The 25,370-nt window shown below is 39.4% G+C and overlaps 1 pseudogene across 1 annotated transcript in view; it reads left to right on the top strand.

The window, feature by feature from the left end:
• The window catches only part of LOC147009958 (uncharacterized), a 45,479-nt pseudogene that overhangs the window by 8,487 nt on the left and 11,622 nt on the right, over positions 1–25,370 (top strand). The window lies entirely within an intron of this gene.

Below are 25,370 nucleotides of genomic sequence, written 5' to 3'. Positions count from 1 at the left end.
ATTGTTCTTCACTCTTTGTTTCAAAACAGAATATGGTATCCGAGTTTCAAAATCACAAGACATCTGAAGCAGACTGCTGGGAAAGATCATCCATTTTCGCAACTGAATATTTATCCAAAGAAAAATGTTTAATATTTTTAATCTTGATTAATTATATTTGCTTTCCTTATAATTATCTGATTTTGAATTACAAGAAAAGAATAAAGGAGATGTAATGGGGAGGGGGGGAGTAGGTGCGCTCCCCCAACGACCCACCACCCCCTCATCCCACCCCCTCCTCTCCCCGTGTGTGTGTGTGGGGAAGGGTGGGGGGTTGGTCAAAGGTGGGGGCGCACAGGGGGGTGGGGCTTCGGTGGGTGGGGCTTGTGAGGATGGGTGAGGTTTGTGTGGGTGGGTGGAGTAATTTTTTTTAATTAAATAAACATGTTGCGTGTGGGGAACTAATGAACTAATCACTAATTATGTGAATATGATGGATGTGGATGGTGTTTGCATGGGTGGGGCTTGTGTGGATGTGGTTTTTTAGGTGGAACTTGTGTGGGGTGGGGTTTATGTGTGTGGAGCTTGTGTGTATAGGGATTGTGTGGATGTGGCTTTTGTGGGTGGGGTTTATGTGGATGTGGTTTTTGTGGGTGGGGTGGGGTTTATGTGTGTGGAGCTTGTGTGTATGGGGATTGTGTGGATGTGGCTTTTGTAGGTGGGTCTTGTGTGGGCGTAGTCAAAAAGGGGCGGAGTTAAAAAATGGGGTGGAGTCAGAAAATCTTTTTCAATTTATCTTTGTCTTTTGCAATTCCTGTGAATAAAATGAACCTAAAATCTCTTCCCCCTTTAAATCATATACCTTATAAGTCCCAGGAACTGTATCTATTACATCAACAATTTAAAAAAGTTCATTTGTCCATCGCTTAGTATAACCTTTTTCAAAATGAGATTTCCACCTGTATATTCTTACTATATCACCAACTTTGAACTTAGGCTTTCTGACATTAATGTCTTTTTCATATTTTAATTTTGTAAATGTTTCTGATGGCTTCGTTTTCGTTGAGGTCTGAATCGTGTCGTACTTATCTACGATATCCTGAATTAAAGGCCCAGTCACACCTTGACGTTTTAGCCAACGTATGCCGATTTTTGAAATTTTTTTCTAAAACGCTGGCACACGTTGAATACGTTATGGGTAAGTTTTGATAACATTGAGAGCACGCTGAAAAACACTGCCATATGTCGTCGTACTTTTCGGTTGTCCTCAAATTTTTGCATGCTTGAAATTTCACGACATATGCCGGCGTATGACTTACACGTTCCGCTACGCTGGCCACAAGTTGTATGCACGGTCTGCGATCGTTGACAGACGTCAACACATGCTACTTGTAAGTTAATCATAAGTTGAGACACGCCGAGGTGATGTTTAACGTACCCGAAACTTATTTCTAACCTATAATTAACGTGTTGTTGGCAGTTACGCGATCGTTGCCACACATCGACAGACGTTACTTTTAAGTTACTCATAGGCTGAAAGACGTCGGTATAATGGATCGTCCTTGCATCAGCGTCCACGGCCACGGCCAGGACACTTATTTGCAGCATTCTTCAAACTTTTCTTTGGCATGACGAGGATGTTCACACTTCGATGTCTAGCTTGGCTATGATTCCAATTGTCCATCGGCAGCGTCTATTTAAAATAGTCGAGTTTGAGCGTTTTAACACGTTCAGAAGAAACGCTTCAAATTTCCAAACCCCAGCGTCAAAAAACAAAGGCGAGTGACAGCAATTTAAATCTTTCATTGTAAACAATGAAAATAGTTCAGTGGTACCATTTAAAAGTCGTTGAGTGTAAAAAAAAAATCCAATTGTTGAGCGCAAGCGTCTACTTTCAATAGTGGAGTTTGAGCGATTTAGCACGTTCAATAGAAACGATTAAAATTTCCGAGCGCCAGCGTCAAAAAACAAAGGCGAGTGACAGCAATTTAAATCGTTCATTGTAAACAATGAAAATAGCTGAGTGGTACCGTTTAAAAGTCGTTGAGTGTAAAAAAAATCCAATTGTTGAGCGCAAGCGTCTACTTTCAATAGTGGAGTTTGAGCGATTGAGCACATTCAATAGAAATGATTAAAATTTCCGAGCGCCAGCGTCAAAAAACAAAGGCGAGTGACAGCAATTTAAATCGTTCATTGCAAACAATGAAAATAGCTGAGTGGTACCGTTTAAAAGTCCTGAGTGTAAAAAAAATCCAATTGTTGAGCACAAGCGTCTACTTTCAATAGTGGAGATGTAGCCATTTAAATAGTTGAGTGGCAGCCTATGAATAGCAAACCCCACGTCACCGGCAAAGATAAACTGCCGCACGATATGGATAAGTTAGGCTATCGTTGGGCATAGTTTGTGAACGCCGGCAACACAATAATTATTCGTTGGTATACCGTATCTATAAGTTATCGAAGCACTCTATGCACATTATTAGTTCATTGTGCATTTGTCCAACCCGTTATGAATAGACCTAAATCGTAAAAACAAGCCATAGCTCATTGTTGAAAAAGCCCCATAAAAAATTAGCCGCGAAGAACTTCGAACAATGGTGCAAAGATGTCTCCTACCCGTGGACACGCGGACGCAAGGAGGATCCATCATAACCCACACCCTCCTCCTCACACTCACCTACTACTGCCAACATGAACAAACTACTACTAATACTAATACTGATACTGATACTGTTACTGCTGACATGGACATCGACTCAAAAAGGACTCGAAAACACTGTTGGGTTCCCCTTTTATGAACACCATTTTTATATACCAATTCCCAAAATCGCTGGGAACACGTCTTTATATGGCAGTTGTAAGTTAGAAACACGTTCATTTTTTTTTTTTTGTCGACCGGAAGACGTCATTGGAATATGTCTACATACGTCAATGTGTGTTGGGACTATGTAAAGAATTGGTTCAAAGCACGTCAAACATAAGTTAGAAATAAGTTTCGCGTAAAAAAGGCATTACCGCGACGTGTTTCGACTTATGAGTAGCTTATAAGTAGCCTTTGTGGATGTGTGTAAGCGTCCGCATATCGTGTGTACAACTTATCCCCATCGCATGCGGAACGTGTGTCATACGCCAAGTACGTCGTAAAATTTTGAACATGTTTAAAATTTCTTGACGTACTCTACTTACTACGATGTATGATAGCGTACTTTAGCGTTCTACTCACGTATACCAAACTTAATCATACCGTATTTGACGTGCCCCAACGTTTTAGACACATTTTTCTTAGGTCGGCATACGCTGGCAAGATCGCCAAGGTGTGACTGCGATGTTGACACTTCCATTTCTACGGCAGTTATGATTCGAATCGTTGTGCGTCAGCCTTTTAATAGGCTACGTCACGACATCGTCGGCGATGCGTGCAACGCGCTATGCCTAAGTTAGACTATCGTTGGGCATAGGTTGTGTAGGCCGACAACAGGTTCAGCATTCGTTGGTATAAGTTATCTATAACACAACGAAACGTTCTGTGTCCGTTACTAATGCGTTATACATAAGACCAAGTCGCTATGAATACGTCCGAATCTTTAAAAAAAGAACATCAAAAGTTCAACGTAAGCCAGCGTTTTACATAAATTTTAATACGTTGCCATCGCTGGCTAAAACGTCAAGGTGTGACTGGGCCTTAAAGACAACCATTGTTGAGAACCAAGTTGAGTGAATTTTTTATATAGTCTCTTTTAAAGTACGAGGAAAATGCTCAATAACAACCGCTTTTCCTTCATTAAAAGTGCTGTATCATGTAATGTTGTTATTTTAAAGAAAATTCATAAATGTTTTGTTGTAAACTCTGTACCCTCATCAGTCCACAATTTTTTTGGTTTTCTCTTGCTTTTATTAAATATCTGTTGAAAGGCTATCATAAGAGTATTACCTGTTTTGTTTTTTAAAGGGACAACCCACTCATATCTACTCCTCAAATCAATAAGGGTGAAAGCATACTTGTATCCCTTATCATTATTGAGTTCAATCAAATCAGTGGACCAGATATAATCTACTTCCTTGGAATAAACCTTCCTTCTATGAAACTTTGTGATTATTAGTTTATGTAATTCATCAGCTCATTGCTCTTCAATCTTAATGACATCATAGAGCCTATAAGTTTTTTGGATTTCCAAGCCCAAGTTTCAATTTAGCACTGATCTTCTTCACGATGAACCTATCAACTTTTTTTCTCAAGGTTGGATTTTGTATCGGAGACAAATTATACAACATTTCTCTATCGGCTTCATGTTTTTCTTCCAATGTTTTGGTATTTCCATAATCAATATCGTGCTTCATGCACACTTCATCAACCCTCTTGATAGGTTTGCTCCACGGTTTAGGATTGTCAGCCTCATCTAATCTTTTATTCAAATTTGTTCCTGGACCACAGAAAGAATACCCTGGTAGATGTAGTTCCCCTGGTATTCCAGTAGTTGTAAATTTACTTCCTGATAACTTTTGTATATCTCAACCACGTTTGCGTTTGGAGATAAATTTACTCTTTTTAGAGCCACACACTGAACATATGCCTTTTTGAATAACCCTGTTATTTTTACTTTTAAAATATGAGATTTTTTAGTATTAGTTTTCTTTTTACATTTGAGACAATTTTTACATCCGAAAGAGTGCGAAAACCTTTTCTAGTTTCCAGCATGCACATTTGAATCTTAATTTTTAAAACATAAATAATCATCGGAAATGTCTTCACTCTCTCCTCCATTTATTTAAGAAAAAAAATGTAAAACTTTAATAAAAGTCCATCACACCAACATCATCACTAATATAAGCTTTTCCTTCTTTATCTTCTTTATCTCTACTTTCTCGTTTATATCTTCTCCCTGAAACTGATGTTAATAGTCTTGATGCAAATATTTCTCATAGACTTGTCAATTCTTTGTTTTCCTTCTCGGTGCATTCAGATATATTCATTTTCTGTAATACCCCCAATCTTTTTCTAATCTCACTGGTTTCCATATTTTTATATTTATTTATTCTCTCTCTTCTCCCTTGCCTCCTTCTCTCTCTTCTCCTTTTCTATTTTCTCCTCCTCCTCTATTTTCTCCTTCTCCTCCTTCTCTCTCTTCTCCTTCTCCTCCTTCTCTTTCTTCTCCTTCTCCTCCTTCTCTCTCTTCTCCTTCTCCTCCTTCTCTTTCTTCTCCTTCTCCTCCTTCTCTCTCTTCTACCTCTCCTCATTCTCCCTCTCCTCCTTCTTCTCTCTCTTCTCATTTTCCTCCTCTCTTCTCCTTCTCCTCCTTTGCTCAGTTTCTTCAACTCCTTCCTCGTCCCTTACTATCGTTGAATCACTTTCACCCAAAAGAATATCATACATATATTCACCAGGATTTCTTGTTATTCCTGTATCCAAACTAAAAATTTTTACAACAGCAAACAAATAAACTTTCTTCTGAATTTGTAAAAGAACCTTGCGTTTTCTTAACTTTAAATTTTTTTCATTATTTAACATTTTAATTAAATCCAAAGTTGTTGGTTTATTAACATCAGTGACGTTCACGGGACTTGAACAGTCCCGCCAACGTAGAATGAGTGGAAACGATGGAGGCGGTTTATTTATTTATAACCCAAAGATGGCGGTTCTAATCGCTCTACCGCAAACGGGACGAGGAAGGTGGCACGAGTCGCTTTTCACTGAGTTGATAACGTTTATTCCTCTAACCAGAAATAACAAGACTCGGCAAGAAGAGGGATCCGGGGCGATTCGACGGGATGGTGTGGGATCGGGCGTGGGGAAAACACAGACAATTCCAATGAATATACAAATCTCAAACCCTCTAAGGCGCCAGGTACACACACACACACACAAAACGTAGCTATTTCTGGTGGTCAGGCTGGACCGTGGTGTGGACGCAACAGTCCCTGGATTGGCGTCGGACGAGCTGGCCCTGCTCGCGTCAGGGGGGCAGGAGAAACCGTGGTGCTGTCGACCTCCTGGTCTTGGCCCAAGTCCGCTCACAGCTGCCAGGGAACCAGTTCTGGCGCCAAATTGCGAGCAGGAGAGGGAGGCAGGTCCGCCCGCCGTTCGACCCCATACTCTGAGCCAGCAGAACCCCAGAGCCAACCAAGGTGAGGCACGAGGCTCAGCAAGGCTACAAGACACGATGAAACCAGGGCCGAATCAGCGCAACAACAAGCACGCTCCCAGCACAACAACCTCCACCCCAAAAAAACGGTCTTTCTGTCCCGATCTTCTTCCTCTTCCTTTTCGACCCCGAACAGAACCTTTTTATCCTCCCGTCCTCGTCACTTCCAATCGAGCCGTTTTATTGGCCCACTGCCGTTGCCTTCCGCCAATCGTGATCACGGGGCGGAGCCATCCGCAGCACTGTCCTGTGATGTCACGGCAAGCCTCCAGAGAATACTAAAAGGGGTTTACGCAGACACACTTACCCTATCCCGTGTCCCTATCTAATTACGTGACAATTATCATTTCCCCCTTGAAGAAATGGACATTTACTCGACAACTTATCACCACTGAATTGCTACTTATTACATCGAGATCCTGGTACACTCGAACAGCATGGCATACCTAATTAAACATCCTAATTACCCTTTGAATGCATACCCCCCCCTCAAACGTAACACTGCCCCCTCCTCTGGTACCGCAGCTCCTGCAAGGTATATCACAGGCGCTACCGTACCAGCCTTAACACTTACTGACTCACACCTATTTAACCTAACGAAATAAAGTAGGAGGGGCAATGGGCAGCGAGTCGCAGCTAACTTACCTATCCTGCTTAATGTACTACCCCCTTATGGCCTTATCCTCGCCTAAACAATCATTCATTTTTTTTTTTTTTCTTATCACATGAGAGCACTGAGCGAAGTTGCACTCCATCCTCTGGATCATCGCTCTTGCCCAACACTCTTCCAGTGATCTGGGGAGGGGAAACAAAAGGTTCCACAAAAACACAACACTTATACTTTACATTCCTACTCTAAGCCTTAACGACACTATTCACAGGATATTTACACTTGACTGCCTCCCCCAGTGGATGCTAATAGACCCAGCGTTACCTGGGGAGCCAATTTTCAAATTTGCTTGCCCCAAAATTATGCGGACATCATGCCCTTGCTGCACATGTCAAGTTGTGCGGGATCGAGTGGGACTCACACATCTTCACAACACTCACACCAGACATCTTCACATCATCACACCACATCACATTTCTAGGTCATGGTCCCCATTTTAATGATGCAGGCTGAATCCCGTCATGGCCGTGGGGTGGGTTACCACAAGATAATGGGGGCATCTCAGGTGCAAACATGCCCACAGGTAAGCTTTAGTCCAACCCGGACGTTTCTCCGCCCCGCTCCCTTTGATTCCCACCCCCCCCCCCTGGTAGCCATCAGCTCTCATCCCGTACAACACACTGGAAGGGGTGTCACTGGCTCCTCTGGCCTTCCTGGGTCGCCAAGGTCCTACCCGCCTTGGTCGCCCAACCAGACCCTCTCCCAGTTGCCTCCAGACACTGTCACCATTAGCCACCAGGGGTGAATCTCCTTGAAGGGGGTCGCAATTCCCACTCACCGTGAGCTTCAGCAATCCCTGTGGACAAGCACATCATCCCCACCACAAAACCCACATGACTCCCCCCACCCCATCGGCCTTACATGTGACACCTGCATTTCTAACACTTCACCGACCATGACCTTCCCTGTTACCACACCATGTCCAATAAAAAAAAATCAACGTGTGCACCATACATTTCACTTCTTAACTTGAAACAACTCACACAGCACTTTTCCTCACCCGATCCACGCACCAGCCATTGGACAGCCACTCGTGCCCGCTTTGTAACCAATTACCTGACGTGGATTTTTTAAACCCACCTTGTTGTGATCGTTGTCCTCCTGAAGGATTCTAACTGGTCGATTGTGGAATCCTATTTGACTTCAGACAGAGTTTAACGTTTGTCCGATTTGATTATAAAACCCTACAAAAACCCTATCGACACTGATAAAACTGATGTCCACACAAGTCCTTCCTTGTGAAACAATTTATTTCCTAATTATACACCATACACTTCTCACCCTTGTACAATGAACTTAAGAATCCCCATTTGATTGCAATATTATTTGGTTCTATTTCATTTATTCTTATTTTAGTTAACAGTTAGACCAACCCGATTCAATTCACTTCTACATTACATCAGAGAGTTTTATTCTAACTTGGTACTTGGTCAGTTCCAAGGAGTACGAGCCACTGAGAAACTATACTTCCTCACGTGCTCGTACTAAGAAAATGTGTCTTTCAAAACATTTTATACTTCCATGAGAGAGAGGTTGGGGGATATTCACCCAGACTGTAGACGTGTCCTTTAGACAAAAAGCCACTTTGTACATTTTCTAAGCAAAGGTTCATTTATCAGCTCGGTCACTCTGCTCCAGAACAACACATTTTTTATCATTTAGGGCAAAAGTCTTTTGGCCAGAAATGACAGCCAATTCAATTTGCAGCATAAAAGTTACATTTCTGAAACTCCATTTGTTACAATTTAAAATACATTAACATAAATTTTTCCCCCACACTCCCCCGTTTTTTTTTTTTAAGGAAAATTTGAATAATTTTTCTTACACATGATTACCATGTCCCATTCCTGAAGGAGAAAAAAGATTTCCATTATTCAACTTCAATCAACAATGGCAGCGAGTGCTCATGTCAGAAAATGAGTGTGTTTCCATTTAATTTATGGCCTGTTCATCAGCATGTGTTACACATTGGAAACATGCTACCCGAAGTCAGAAGATAAACAGGTCAGGGTGTGGATAGAGTGGCACCCAACGGGAAACACAATCGAAGCACTCCTTGAGCTGAGGAGAAGGTAGATGTGGGCAAGAACAAGGTTGGGCCAGACACTGGGTTGAAGGAGTGCAGTGTGGAACTCCAGGCCTGTCGTACATTGAAGTGACCACAGCAAGTTCATGATGTATTTGCAGAGCGGCAATCGAGAGTGTGGCTGAGAACATTCCTCCATGCAGGCACCACACAACGCCGACGTTAAGACTTTGCTCAACCTTCTCCTCAGTGGGTTTTTTCTTTCTTTTCCCACATTGCTCCATCTTATCTCCTCAGGAAGGGGAGGGACAATCATGTGTTGAATGCTCAATCACCCAAATCTGGGTTCTCCCATCGTCCAATCTTTGTGTGGAAGCTTCATTTAGATGAAATCGTACATTGCTTCAAAGACTGCTTTCAACACTCCGAAACAAACAAAGCATCAATTAAACACCAATCAATAAACGTCATGGGCACATGTAGTTCTACAAGACTAACAAAGATTCTTATGGAAGCATTTAACTTGCATTATATGTCATATCAATATTTTAATCCCTTTCCTTGTTATTTCCCAAAACAACATGCTAAAATATACAGAAATCCCAGTTGTACGTATACTCAAAACATCCATCTCATTTGCTATTTCCATCGACATTTTAAATCTCTGACATTTCTCCATTTGTCCACTTCTCTCTCACCAAAACAGCAAACATGCTGCCATTTTTCCAACTCACATTCACAAACCATCTATCACTTCCTCCGACCTTCTCAATTACGAATCCATTTTCTTTTATCAAAACAAATAAATCATTTTAAACAGTTGTTCAAAAATTGTCAAATCACTTGTCAAATCTGTTATCAGGCGAATATCGTTTAAATTCCAGCTCAAACACTCTGTCTACACATGCAGCTTCACCCTCCACAATCTTTATCCCAGTCTTGGAAAAGCATCTTAAACTTCAGACTAATAAACATCCAAACTCTCTTAAACAACTTTTGGTCAAAACAAAATATTTCCTTTTAAAATCCAGAAATGAAAAATTTAATCTTCAGCATCTATCCAATTAAATCATGAATTTACCTTGACTGAATCGATCAAAGGGTTACACTGGGTTGTTTGCCATTGCCTTCCCAGCACAAGTTCAGGTAACCTCAACATTCGCAGACGAATAAAACAATATTTCAATGTCCATCCGAGGGAATCATCTATTATCTGTGAATTGCCCCACGTGCTAAACATCATCAAATCATTAAAATCATTCCAAATCACGTTTCTACATTTAAATCACATACAGTATATCCACATTCACAATTGTTATTTCACAATTTATTCAAAATCCCGATGGTTGTAAAATAAAACTTCAACACTTTTTCCTAAATGGACTTCACTTTAAACAGATTCAGTCCAGAGGGTGCGCCACAAACACCAAGGAACGAGGAACAGGAAGTTCTCTCCACATCCAGTGGGAAGAAAAAGGAAAAAAAAACTCTGACAGGCAAAACCCACAGTTTAGCATTACTCTGTCATGGCTTCAACACATACACTAGACAGCATTGCATCTAATAGACTCGCGTGTGATCACGTGACAAATACCAATCACATTTCTATCTCATCCTCTTGAATCTGCATATGAATCGAATTTCACACCTAAAGCAAAGGCTCGAACAAAGACTCAGTGTAAAGATATGCCACCCCCCACAGATCGAGTGGAGGGGGTCTCACACAGTGTAGTTTGCGACCTTCGCGTGGAAATGCAACGCAAAGAATGTATAACATGCCATTTCAAACAAACCCACAGCTCAACTCAGCACGAGTTAAAATATCGTCAAAATCCCAACAGAACATGTTTCATTGCAGTGAATATTGGAATCGCACAAGTTTCATTTTTACTCTCAGTAACACATCGCATCTCAATGCAAATCACCAACCATGCTCCCAGCTGGTTAATCATCTCCTGCACTCCACAAAACGTTTCGTGCAAATCATTGCATTTACAAATCCGTAAAACCTCCACACAATATAATATAACAACCTCACTGCCAACAAACTTCCAGTGAGTTCAATGAACAAAAAGTAACTCTTATAACTCTTACAAACAGGTAACTTATAATATTTATCTATTTTAACCCTATCTCGGCGTCTCAGCCGTGTCCTCGGCCATCTCTCTCATAGCCGGTCCGTATCAATGCAAACATGTGGCATGTCGCTTCATCATGCCCATTTCATTACGCATCTGGCTCCTTAACAAGCCTCTTCTTGTCATCTGACTCCTCTTCTTCTCCAGCACTTTTCTAAAACAACTACAGTACTTATCGTTTACTTTAAAACGGATTCCCTCCGCCGGATCCTCTTCTTTCTCTCAATAAAATTATCTGACAATGAACTTTTCTTTGTTCGAAATGCGTTGCCTGCTGAGAGCGCTCTCCCTTACCTTCGCTCAAGCACTTGTCGTTCCTCCAGGCACTGCCTCCGGCAGATTAAGCACCTCCGGTCACGAGCACCGCACCAACGTCGGTTCGAATCCGAGTCTCGGCGCCAACTGATGTGGATTGGATGTGGAGTTGTCCCTATTGTCACTCTAAAACCCAGCAGCACTTACAAACCCATGCCAATTTTTCCACAATTCACTTTTTTCACCAAAGGAGGGCACTTCGCCACAATCTCAGCAGCCGAGCATGGCCGTATATGCTCAGCCCAATCTAGTCTCCCCGACCCCCGACAGTGATTTCCGGACTCGACCTATGTAAGGGCACCTCGGATAGACCTGGCGGTTCAGCAGGAGGATTCATCCTCTGTAACATTTGGGTAATGCCAATTTCTCCCAGCCCCCCTCCTTGATCCTGAATCTCCGCCTGTCGGACTGTCACCGATGGCCTCTCGGGCACCCGACCCGACCGACTCCACGAGGCCAGCCTGGCTGCGCACTCAGCCGCTCAGTGAACGGTGGGTGGATCCTGTAGCTCCACTAGCGCTCAGACCTCAGGGTCAGGAAGAGCAGCTAAAAATTTCTCGAGTGCCAGTCTGTCCCATGCCTCCACTGTAAGGTCCCGATACGCGATCCTGACTGATTGGTAAATGTCCTGTGCCAGCTCCTGCACTGTCTCACCCGGCTTTAATCTGCGGTGCTGGAGCTGGGCCCGCACCAGATCACAGTTCGCTGCAAACCCAAACCGACGGCTCAACGCCTCGCAAATGTGGGAGCTGGTCAACATCCCCTCCGCGATCACGTTTAACACATCTGCGGCTGGTCCCCGCAACGTTGCCACCAAATTCCCTGTACGTTCCCGCTCATTCCACCCGTTTAGTCGGGAAATACACTCAAATTGCGTCAGAAAAGCTTCAAGGCTCCCTGACCCGTCAAAATTTTCCAGGGGGATCACTTTTACGGTGGCCCGCTTCTCAGTTTCTCCCTTGTTCGAATCCAGCCCAGGGATCAAACACCCTTGTGGCTGCGTATGCAATTTTGGAGCCCCCTGTGGCCAAAGATGTTTTGTGGTGAGTGTCTCATGGGTCAATTTTGCTTCCTGTTCCAAACGTTGAATGGACCGATTCACCTCTTCCCGCAGGATCTTCTGGGCCTACACAACCTCCTCCAAGGCTCTGTCGCGAGTTTGTAGCTGCTCCTCAACCAACCCGGACACTCTACTTACAAAAGACGGCTCTACCAGGCCTTTATCCAAGACTTCATCTTGGCTCATAATTTTATCTTGTTCGTCCAAACGAGCCTCCAATCCTTTTACCTCCTCCGCCAAATTCATCCCTTGCTTCCTCAGCTCTCCCCACTCTTCTATTTGCAGCTGCATACGAGCATCCACACAGGCACGATGACGTTCCAGGCTCTCATCCACTTTATCAACCCGAATGTTCGTTGCATCAATTTTATCTACCAATATTTTTTGTATATTTTCCCCCTCCAATGTAATTTCTACCTTTGTTTCCTCCAATCTATCGTCGAATTTACTTTGTATTTCTCCCAATTTAACATCCACACCCTCCTGCATCTCAGTTTTCATTTTCTCCATCTTTTCCCCCCAATTCATCCCTCATTAAATCAATCCGTGCACCCAACTGTTGCCCCATTACCCCCAATTGATCTGTCATTTCTGCCCCCTGTGCCGTCATTTTTGCCATTTGTGCCGTCATGTCTGCCCTCTGTGTCACGAATTGATTTTCCATTTGTGCCGTCATTTCTGCCCTCTGTGTCACGAATTGATTTGCCATTTGTACCATCATGTCCGCTATTAAACGTTCCAACATTGTCTGGATCGTCATCGCACCGGTTTCCGGCGCTGCCGGCCCCGTTACGGGCGATGAAGCACGGTCCACGCTCGGAATGGGGGAGGTTCCAACCCTACCCCCGTCTCTCCCTTCTTCCCCCGACTCGCTGCCCGACACGTGGCCTTCCTCCTCAAACATCTGCACATCCGCCATGGTGCAGAAGTCCCGTTTGCCGCCAATTAAATTTAATTTGAAAACTCCCGCCAAAATTTTCCCACGCTCGCGTGCTTTTCTGCAGTAATTTTATATTCCAATTCGTGGCGAGATTTTAATCTTGGTATATTCTCCCGATACCAAATATAATTTAGAGGGGTTCGAGCATCCCACTCCTGACACCAATGTGACGGTCACGGGACTTGAACAGTCCCGCCAACGTAGAATGAGCCGAAACGATGGAGGCGGTTTATTTATTTATAACCCAAAGATGGCGGTTCTAATCGCTCTACCGCAAACGGGACGAGGAAGGTGGCACGAGTCGCTTTTCACTGAGTTGATAACGTTTATTCCTCTAACCAGAAATAACAAGACTCGGCAAGAAGAGGGATCCGGGGCGATTCGACGGGATGGTATGGGATCGGGCGTGGGGAAAACACAGACAATTCCAATGAATATACAAATCTCAAACCCTCTAAGGTGCCAGGTACACACACACACACACACACACACACACACACACACACACACACACACACACACACACACACACACACACACACAAAACGTAGCTATTTCTGGTGGTCAGGCTGGACCGTGGTGTGGACGCAACAGTCCCTGGATTGGCGTCGGACGAGCTGGCCTTGCTCTCGTCAGGGGGGCAGGAGAAACCGTGGTGCTGTCGACCTCCTGGTCTTGGCCCAAGTCCGCTCACAGCCGCCAGGGAACCAGTTCTGGCACCAATTTGCGAGCAGGAGAGGGAGGCAGGTCCGCCCGCCCTTCGACCCCGTACTCCGAGCCAGCAGAACCCCAGAGCCAACCAAGGTGAGGCACGAGGCTCAGCAAGGCAACAAGACACGATGAAACCAGGGCCGAATCAGCGCAACAACAAGCACACTCCCAGCACAACAACCTCCACCCCAAAAAAACGGTCTTTCTGTCCCGATCTTCTTCCTCTTCCTTTTCGACCCCGAACAGAACCTTTTTATCCTCCCGTTTTATTGGCCCACCGCCGTCGCCTTCCACCAATCGTGATCACAGGGCGGAGCCATCCGCAGCACTGTCCTGTGACGTCACGGCAAGCCTCCAGAGAATACTAAAAGGGGTTTACGCAGACACACTTACCCTATCCCGTGTCCCTATCTAATTACGTGACAATTATCATTTCCCCCTTGAAGAAATGGACATTTACTAGACAACTTATCACCACTGAATTGCTACTTATTACATCGAGATCCTGGTACACTCGAACAGCATGGCATACCTAATTAAACATCCTAATTACCCTTTGTATGCATACCCCCCCCTCAAACGTAACAGTATGAAGCCAATCTTTTATTGAAAATACCTCATTCTTATGTTGCAGAACATATTTATTAAAATACTGAATACCCTTTTGTTGAAGGTATGCTTGGACACAGAAATGATGATTTTCTTGAAGCCTTCTTGCTGTCATTTTTGTATTAGAAATATATGACAGATTAATATAATAACAGGAAATACCTCCCCATCTTCCCATCATCAAATCATTTTGTATTTCCTTACTTATTATATATAATTCTGTTCTTTGTGCTTTCCTGATGGATACTATGGCAAAACCATTATTGATTTTACCCTTATTAAATTCTTTTATTTGTTATTTGCGAATCGTGGTTCCACAAAACTCATTCTCGGCACCAAGTGGATAATATTCTTCCTTACAAGACTGATTTAATTGTTCCAGATTTTCTAGGTTAATTTTAAATGACCAATTATACCCTAAATCATTCACATCATATCCCCATTGTTCTATTCTCATACAAACGATACACCCTTCTTTATAAAAATTTTATTTCAATTGGAACTGAATTCTGTATGAACTGGAGATAAAATCAACACTTCTGTATCTTTGGAATACACAGCCATTTTATTTCAGGATATATATATTGTGATAAATCACTTAATCTCACCAAGTCATTTGTGTCAGTTGGGCTTGGATAATTTATTAATTTATAAGCATTTTTCATATTAATATTTTTTGCTATACTATATTTCTCTCGTTCAGCCTGTGCCTTTGTGTAATAATTTGATAAATCAATATTCAGTTCTTGGGATACACCAAAGATAGAACCATCTTTACCAACATGTCATATATATAAGATTAAAAATAATGTCATTAAAAATTTTTATTTTTGTTGAGTTGAAATAACACATACAGACATAATTGACCATAACACTTGGAATTTAATTCTTGGACTTGAAATGTTTGATAAACACCATTCTGTAAGAATTTTATGACTTCAACAGGTGGTGGAAGACCAAAACTATCAAAATAATATTTGTCTTGACTATTAAAAATAGAAACCCAATAAAAACCGTTCCCATTATTATCTTCTTCGTTCATAATAATATTCTTTGTATGTTCAGGCAAGTTTGTTAATGAATCTCTCATGCAAATAACCACATTATGAATTTTTAATTTCTTACAATATTTGACAAGTTCGAAATTTGATATTGTGTTCTTTACAAATTCTTTAAACCACTCATCAATGCTCATTTATTTATTAGAAACATATAATCCATTACCCCTTTTCGTTAATTTTACACCTGCTTGTGCAATACAAGAAAGCATATCTCCAACTAACAATCTCGCTTTATTAGGCAGACTTTCAAGTTTTTCAGCAAAATCTACAATTGCACCACTTCCACTAATTTGTTTCTCCAACTCTTTGTTATGTCTTTCCAATTCATTTTGAGCCTGGAGTTGAGCCTTCCTTTCATTGGCAGTTTTCACCGCTGCCGATATACTGTTACGAATCTGGAAGCCATGAGCACTCAACATACAGGTCCTATAGCTCAGTTATTTCGATAAGTAAATGTGGATAGATAGCTCCCTTTCCCTTGTTTAATGGGTAAGTAAATGTTGATGCGCTGCGGAGTTATTTTGATAATTAGGATTTTTACATCAACGACAACAACACCTTCGCTCCATCCTGACGCCATAACGCTCGCGGCATTCTTTGCGCGCTCGCGAGCAAGCGTGGGCGGAGCCTAACATAGGCATGGCGTCACTCTAAGCCAATCGGCAAGGAGCGAGCGTCTCACCCGCCCAATTTCTGACTCGGCACCAGCGCCATTAGGCACGCGGCCGAAGGTGAGGAGGTGGGCGGAGCCTCCGTCGCTTCTGCTCGAAGCTCCAGCCAATGAGCGGAGGGCGAGCACTACACGCGCGCCTCAGCCAATGGGGAGGCCGCCACGAGTTGCGTGAGAACTCCTCGTCCAATCAGGAGGCGAGTGGTCAGGAAAAGAGGCCCCTCCAGAGAGAGAGAGAGAGAGAGAGAGAGAGGTTGGTGATTTTGGACGAACGGAGGAGATTCATCTCGTCCTGTCACCGGTGTCTGCTCTAATCTCGTCCTGTCACCTGGGCCTGTCTTATCTCGTCCTGTCGCTGGAGTCTGGTTCTCCGTCAGCTCGAGCGCGTGGTCTGCTTGAGCACGGAACGCATCGCTCGATGCTTCTGGTCACATCTCGACACGGCTGGTCTCGTCCTGGTTCGCTCGTCTCATCGAAGACCACACAAGGCGGGAAGGTCACTTTCATTTCTTTTGGGTGTGCGTCTGTCTGTGGGCCCTGTCTGTAAGTAGGAATTGTTTAAGTGCTCTTTGCTGTACATACTTGCATCTCTATTAGTCGTGATAACTCTGCCATTTCGTGCTTCCCTCCTTCCCCACCTACTGTTAATAAATACCCCATTTGTTGAATGTTTCAGCTCGTCCTCGTCCTTTCCTTTATTGGTTTAGCAAGGTGCGTGTTGGAGAATTAAAAAGGCCATTGCTGCTGTTGATGTACGTTTGGACCAACGGATCTCGGTACCCATCTGCTCAGGTTATGCACGGTTCAAGCACGGAAACTGCTCATTCCGTTCGAGCTCCGTCGAGGGTGTGAATACTCGGGTCTCACCACGTGGGTCTCTTGGTATTTTGAAGTTTGGCAAATAACCCTGTCCCACATGGTGGAATTATTGACGATTCACGGTCCAGCAAGGGACCCGTACCCTTGGAGTTTTCCAAAAGGTACGATCTGGATTCCAGGTGTTCAGTAGAGTCGACCCTACTGCTCCACCTCACGGTCGTGCTCGCAATCGACACCCGGCTCCACAACAATACCACCCGTCAATGCTCCAGCCACACTTGAACCAGCAATTAAAGGAATTAGAAATGGGAGAAATCCTCCACTTGTCTCTCTTATTGAATATTTCTTCAACATTGGTTTTGACATTTCAATTTTAACTGAGCCAGTATCATTCAAGATTTTCACCTTTTCTCTTGTGAGCAAAACATCAATTCTTACTGCTCCTTTTCTCTGAATTGTATTAACGTTAATCATACAAGGCTTTTGATTTTGAATATAAGATGATAGTTTATGAAGATTGATTTGATTAACATATACCCCAGTTGGCACTTCACTATTCATTTATTTATCAAAAACATTATGTGAGACGAATCATAACACCATTATCTGTATTAATCTGTAATTCTGTTTCTTCCAAAAACAACAATATGCATCAACTTCTTCACTCTCTCCTCTTTCAATGTATAGGGAAGTATCCACTCGATTAGACTTTATAGTTTCATTTTGAGCACTCAGCTCAATCGCATAGATTGTATACAGACTTTTAAATGCTGTCATATCCAAAATAGCTTCTTTATTTCCATTGCTTTCACACACCTTTTGGTAAAACTTGTATGCTTTAGCATACTCATTTTTTCCCCAATTAATTTCCAATCTATCTCGTGGTTAAAATGTTCCATCTTGAGAAACGCGTGCTGTTCCATCCATCCAAATTATAGATACCATCAATTGCTTCCATACTTGTATTTATTTAGGAAAAAAGATGTTAAAACTTTTGGAAACCTTGACCCAAGTATTCGAATTATTTTCTGTCGTTCTTGGGGGGACAACTGAGTTTTGCCTTTCTTAATTTCTTTTATTGCTTGTAATTTATGAGATTCCTTTTGGGCATCTTTTATACTCTTTATAGCACCCGCTACATTTCCCGCAGCAGAAGCAGTTGAACCAATTAGGTCTTTATGTTTAAGAATAGTTGAAGCTATTCCCATTAGAGTATCAATTATCCCTTCTCCTTTCTGTCTAAATTGATGTCCGACACCCCTTTGTCTCTAAGGTTTATAGTATCCTCTACAAAGATACATACCTTCATCCTTGTAGTATGGGGAAAGGAACATCCCATTCCCTGTAATTATTTTTATATTTTCCCAACTCTTGTTTCCTCACAATAACCATCGTATTTATTTCTTGGAAAAGTTCAAGTCGGTGAATTCTGATTGATATAATTTCTCCATGAAAAGAAATCATGCGATTACCTTGGTCGGTTATCCTAAAATTTACTCTGTATATGATTTTACCTGACACAGGTAGATAAACCAGATTTTTGGGTTCCATATTGAATTTATAACCAAATTGGGGTTGAGTTTGCACTGAACGAAAATATTGTATTTGTTCTTATTCCATCATTATAAGAACCATCAATCAAATCACAGTCAATTAATACCGAATTTATTCCTGAGGATATTTTAATGACATCACTGTAAAACGTCCCATTAGTTTAAATCTTTTTTGAGGAGAAACCCAATAACTCTCTAAATGAATTATCAATTGTGAAATCAACCTTGTAGTTATTTTTAAGTTTAGTCGTTGATTTTGAAGTATGTTTTTGAATATCTATAACAATATTTTTTGGTTCATCACCCTGTTCTTTCATAAGACGATCAATTTCGGAAGATATTTGAGAAATCTCATATGCTCCGGGTGAAACTGTTATCGTTTTGTATCCACTTCCCGGATTACAACTAAACTTGTAATTTTTCTCGGTGATATTAAATAAGGTATTATAAGTTTCCATGGACAATAAAGACGCCTCATATTCTTTTGTTGCATAAAGTTGTAGTGGGTATGGGAATGAAGATGTGTGGTCGCTTGTTGTGAAATTAAAACTAATGATTGTGCTTCTCATCTTATTTAATACGAGATGTAATGTCTTTGTATTGACATTTATTAATTATTTTCATGTTCATCAACTGGTCTAAAATGGCTGATGCTTCATTGAAGCAATTGTTATTTCCAACCTTCTTACTACCGAACATCAAGAACAGTCTATTAATTAATTGTGATGGGTCATTTGGAAGAAAATTAACACCTGAACCAAGGATAATTAAAGCCTGAATAATGTGTTTCTCCTTCTCATTCTTCCTACTTTTACCAGATAGACTAACCCTATAATTAAGAGAGTCCAGCAGATCAATAATACTATATCATCATTATATTTCATATCCATTAGTTTATCAAAATACTTTGATTCATCCCTCATAGTTGAACCTTGTCTTCCATCTTTTGTGAGGAGAAACATTAATCTGGAGGTTAATTTGACAGGCGGTTGAGCAGAACTCAAGAACCTTGATTCATCATTAAATATCAATACCTTTTCTTTTGCAAGATGGAATATTGCTGGTTGTTCTGTTGGAATGAGACCTGCTTCAGTATGGTTTTTGAATCTGTTGAATATTGATTGTTTTGGAGAGCATTCACAACATAATCAGCGGGTTGATTAATCTCTTCCAGTTGCTGAAATAATCCTTTATCATCATATTCTAATTCTCCTATATGCCCTAATTCTTCCTCCGTCATTTGACTGAAATCTTTAAACATTTAAAGTTTTTTTAGGAGTACATTCTATTCTGGGAACTGTGGAAACATCTATAATTTTTTTGTTGGTAAGTTTATTAAAGTGGTTTAAAAAATTTCTCTTCTTTTCTTTCAAATGCTTCTTCACCGTTAGTTTCTGTCTGCGTTTCTTCGTTATGTCTTCCTGTTGTTTTACAACTTTTGAAACCAACTCTTGATGTTCCTTAAATCTTCTTGCTCTTTCTTTCGCATCCATTTATTTATTGGAAAATATCATTCACTGAATTATAAAGGTCAACAGGGAAATTTTCCTTTTCTTCATCGTTAAAGTAGATGTGTTCAAATAAATCCTTTTCTTTAAATATTTCATCAAATGCTTTATTAACATTAATACAAGTTGTAATTTCTTCTTCATGAACACTTGTATCCCTGCTTTTCAGACATTTGCGTTGAGTTTCTTCATCAACATCAAAACCGAATGATAACATTTTAACCCCATTACCACTCAGATGTTTAATAATTTGTCTCATTCCTTCTGGATTAGTTTCCAATCTCCCAAGACCACCAGATTTTAGTTTCTTTAACTCACTCTTACAATGGAATATTTTGTTGTACCAAGAGAAACCTCCTCAAATATTTGGCCTTCATTCCTCAATCGCATATGTTCCTCTACTGAAATATAGTAATAATCTTCACCTTCTACTTCTCCAGGTCTTATTGCTCTAGTTGTTGATACAATACGAACTACATGGTGCTTTTTAAGCAAATTTACAATATTCTCATTTGTACTACACAAGAACCTTGATTTTGAAAATTTTTTCCAGAAGCAGATTTACCCACAAGATTTATAATAATAGTTGTCATTTATATATGTATTTGTTTATAAAATAAATAATATATCCCTTAATATCTCATCTTGTTTCACAACAATATATTTATATTTTTCAGTCGTGTGCTTCATATAATCCCCAAATTCCTTTTTACTACATAATGTAGAACAATTATCTCTCCAAAAATTGTTTATATCTATTGAATTTAACTTGAACAAAATGAAAGTATTGGCATTGTTTCTTATTCAGTGACAAGGAAGTTGAAAGTATGATTGACTAAGATAAATACAATTTCAAGAAGAATGTCTCCCTCTTGTGTCGTAGCTATCCATTACCGTTTGGTTTCTCTCATTAACATAATCATCAAAGATAACGAGGTTCTTTTTTGATTTATCCAAATCTTGGGGAGAAGGTGTATCATCCGTATTATCACAAAGAATACAAGTTATCGGTTTTGATTTCTTTTTATATCTCTGTGTGTCACAAAATAGTTGTATTATATCTTCAATGTTGTAATCATTTAGTTTGTTTTGAAGTTTAAATAAATCGATTCTCTTTGAAGACCAGCATTAAAACCTTGTGAGAGTAGTTGATACTCAGGTTGAAAACTCGACTTTGTGAAAATGATTAAATTATCATGATCCAAAAAGTTGGGAGTAAGGAGCATCTTTAAAAGTAAGCAGGCTTTTTCCACACCCGCTTGAACAAACTATGAGACATCTTAATTAATTTGGAAGATTTTTATGGTTGTTAAATTTTATCTTCTTTTCCCAAATGGGTAAAAAAAATCATTCATTTATATATTTGGAAAACAGGTTATTTCATTTAATATTGGCTTTTTTAGAAACTTTATATTTTATCCTAAGTTCGGGTTTAATTTCAAGATAATCCATTATTTTATTTATACAATATCTTGTGTTTGATATTTCCCTGAAAATGGCAATCGTGAATAATATATAACAACAATCCTTTGAACATTTCTCTAATACGTTCAGTTTCTTCCATTGTAAGGAAAGGTGTGTTATCACCCTCATACTTTGCATTCATTTCTCGAATCAATCTTGTAAAGTAATTCATTTTTGGTGCAAGTCAAAAATAATTATATTCCTTTTTATATTTTTTATTATCATTAATTTGAAGATAATCACAGAATATACATTGGTTACAGGCATTTGACTCTGTGTTTAATCCCACTCTATCACATGCAGGACAATTCTCAAATTTGTCATATCGTCGACCGAGAATTAACAGGGTCTAACTACACTTTTTTAAAGTTTGAGAAAAATGAAATCAAAAATTCAAAGTGGAATTGCCGCTATCTCATAACATTTTATTTTCATATCGTGTGCTACATAACAGGTACAGATAAAGGTTACATAAAATAATCTTACTTAGTTTCCTCTGTTGCCCTTCTACATGGACTTCTTCTAAATTTGAATGAAATGTCAGATAGACCCTGTTAATTCTCGGTCGACGATATGGAGAATCAGGGAATTCAAGGGGCAAATATCTAGTATAGTATTCATATTTATAAACTAAAACTTTGCTTAAACTAAAATTCATCTTCGGTACTTTCATAATCATCAATAAAACTACTTTCATAACTATCGTTTGAACACAAACTCATGGTATCATAACTGTCATCACTCTCATAATCTTCAAAATCTTCAGTTGAATAATGACTCATATTTAATGAGTAGAAAAAAACATTACTATCAATATCTACATAGTTTTTTTCATTGACAGATTCAACTACTCCATTTTTTTATATTAAAGGTAATTTTAAAATGATCCTTAACTACGATTGAACGAAATGTCATTTCACCTGATATATTAACATCCTTTATTTCATCAGGATTTACATCTTTAGGGTTGTTGAAAAAAATACAAATTTCTCCTTGCATATTACAGATGGTCTTATCTTTTCTTTCTTAAGCTTCATCCATAAGGTTTTTCTTTTTTGATACTTTTTCTTGTTTCATTGCTTTTTCTCGTTTTGAATATATTGCCAGAAGGAGAGGAGAAACTTTTGTTGGAGCTACTTTAATTGATGTTCTTCCAGATATATTAAAAGCCCTTCCACTGAAGGAAATTGAAGAACTCATATTATTCACCATAATTGTTTTTATCCAATAGTTGTTATATTTATCTTTATTCAATTTTACATCCTTGACATATTTCTCAGTATCTTTTATAAATGAAGAGATTGATTGAAACTTGCCTTTTGTGTCTTGATACATTGTATATATTGAGTGAAAAAAGTTGGAGGATAAAATGGTTTTAAGCACAGATTCACCTATAACTTAAAAGAAAATTTCATCAAGAAAATTTTATTTTAAGCAAAGTTTTGTTATATGAATATGGTGAATACAATGTACTGCGATGTTTGTAATCATGAATATAAATGTTATAAGAAACACCTTCAAACCAACAAACACACATTCAATATTTTCAGACAAATATCTCCACTTGACCAAGAAACAAAACATTGTGATAGATGTGATAATGATATTCTTTTTTAAAATTATAATAAACACCTTCAATCACGCAAACACAAGAACAATGAAGACAGGGAAGGTGCCACTAAATTCTCCATTGAACACACTGATGGGGCATTTAAAGGACATATAAAAATAAGATTGTTTCGCTTTCAAGACCCTGGACCATCTTCAATCATTGAAACTGTTGATATGGTTAAACAAAGTATTTAAATGATATTTAAAAACACATTAAGTGAAATGAAAACTTTTCAGTTTTATATGGGAGTAAAATTGAATATGGTAAGACAAGGCGATGAAACGACTCCCTATATGAGGACAAACCCTCACTTTATCTCATCATTTCAAGATTTTGTAAGATGTGATGTTTACGATGAACTCCAGAGACAAGATGTTGATAACACTGTAGTAGGTAGTGGATTTACAATTACGAAAATAATCTTTTTAGATATACACATTTTAAAATCAGATCCTCTTCAAGCTTCCTCTTATATTGATTTACCAAAAGAGATAAAACTTAAGAAAGCGGTTGTTAATATTCAAAACAAAGATAATAAATGTTTTCTGTGGTCTGTTCTTGCTCACCTACATCCTCCACAATGGAATCCTGAAAGGGTTGAACATTATAAGAAATACGAGAATACATTAATGTTAAAGATTTAAAGTTTCCAATGTCATTCAAGAGGGATATTCCTAAATTTGAGAAAATGAAAAAGCTATCTGTTAATGTATATGGATTAACGGATACAAACAAGGTTCAGATATTAAATATTTCAAACAACTATAACAATGATGAAACACAAATTGACCTTCTCTACTTTACTTCAAAGGAAAAATCACATTATGATTTCATCAAAAATTTGTCAAGATTAACCAAATCACAACTATATAAGAGAAAATGTAAAACGTATCCTTGTAAGAGATGTCTCAACTCCTTTCACACAAAAGAACGATTAAATCAACATTCAAAATATTGTGGTGATCATAAATCAACCCTATTCAATTTACCAAAAGCAGGTTCAAACATATCATTCAAAGATTTTAACAAATCTATAAAACATCCGTTTGTGATAGATGCTGATTTTGAAAGTATCCTTGAAAAGATAGATACTGTTTCTCCAAATCCAAATAAATCATACACAAATAAATATCAAAAACATACTCCTTGTGGTTTCTGTTATTATATAAAATCATCTGTTGGTGATGCATACAACAAGTTAGAACTTTATAGAGGAGAAGATACCTCAGAGGAGTTTGTAAGACGATTGGAAAAAGACTTAGAGAAATAATGGTTAAAACCTATAAACCAATGTCATTAACAAAGGGAGAGAAAAAGGAATTTAGAAAGAACAGTATCTGTCATATTTGTGAGGAGAAAATTGAGGTAGATGTCAAGGTTAGGGATCACTGTCATCTTACTGGTAAATATAGAGGTCCAGCTCATTCCCGTTGTAATCTTAATTACAATCCCTCAAACTTTATTCCTGTCTTTCTTCACAACAATGCTCATTATGACACACACCTATTTATAAATGAACTTTCAAAGACATCTGGAGATATTTCTGCCATTCCTAAAACAGATCAAAAATACATCTCATTCACAAAAACAATTCATACATCCCCCATAACCCATATCAGATTTCTTGACACATACAAGTTTATGGCAAGTCCATTATCTAACTTAGCATCAAATATTAAAAACTTACCGAATCTTAAATCACATTTCTCAAATCAAGAAGAGATTGAATTCTTATCACAAAAGGGAATATATCCGTATGACTACATGGATTGATTTGAGAAGTTTAAAGAAACACAACTTCCTTCAAGGGAAAGTTTCAATAGCAAGTTGAATAAAACTCATATTTCTGAGAGAGAGTATACACAAGCTAAAAAGGTTTGGGAGAAGTTTAATATAAAGAATCTTGGAGAATATCATGATTTATATCTTAAAACTGATGTATTGTTATTGGCTGATGTGTTTCAAACTTGTAGAACAGTCTGTCATTATAAAAATTCTTATGGATTAGACCCCGTGCACCGTTACACAGCCCCGGGTTTGGTTTGGAGTGCTATGTTTAAAATGACAAAACAGAATTTGGAATTAATCAGTGATA

The sequence above is a fragment of the Eptatretus burgeri genome, chromosome 17, assembly GCF_056783735.1.
Source record: "Eptatretus burgeri isolate ZD-2024b chromosome 17, Ebu_testis_v1, whole genome shotgun sequence".
Lineage (NCBI taxonomy): Eukaryota > Metazoa > Chordata > Myxini > Myxiniformes > Myxinidae > Eptatretus > Eptatretus burgeri.
This window is presented reverse-complemented; position numbering and strand designations above follow the sequence as displayed.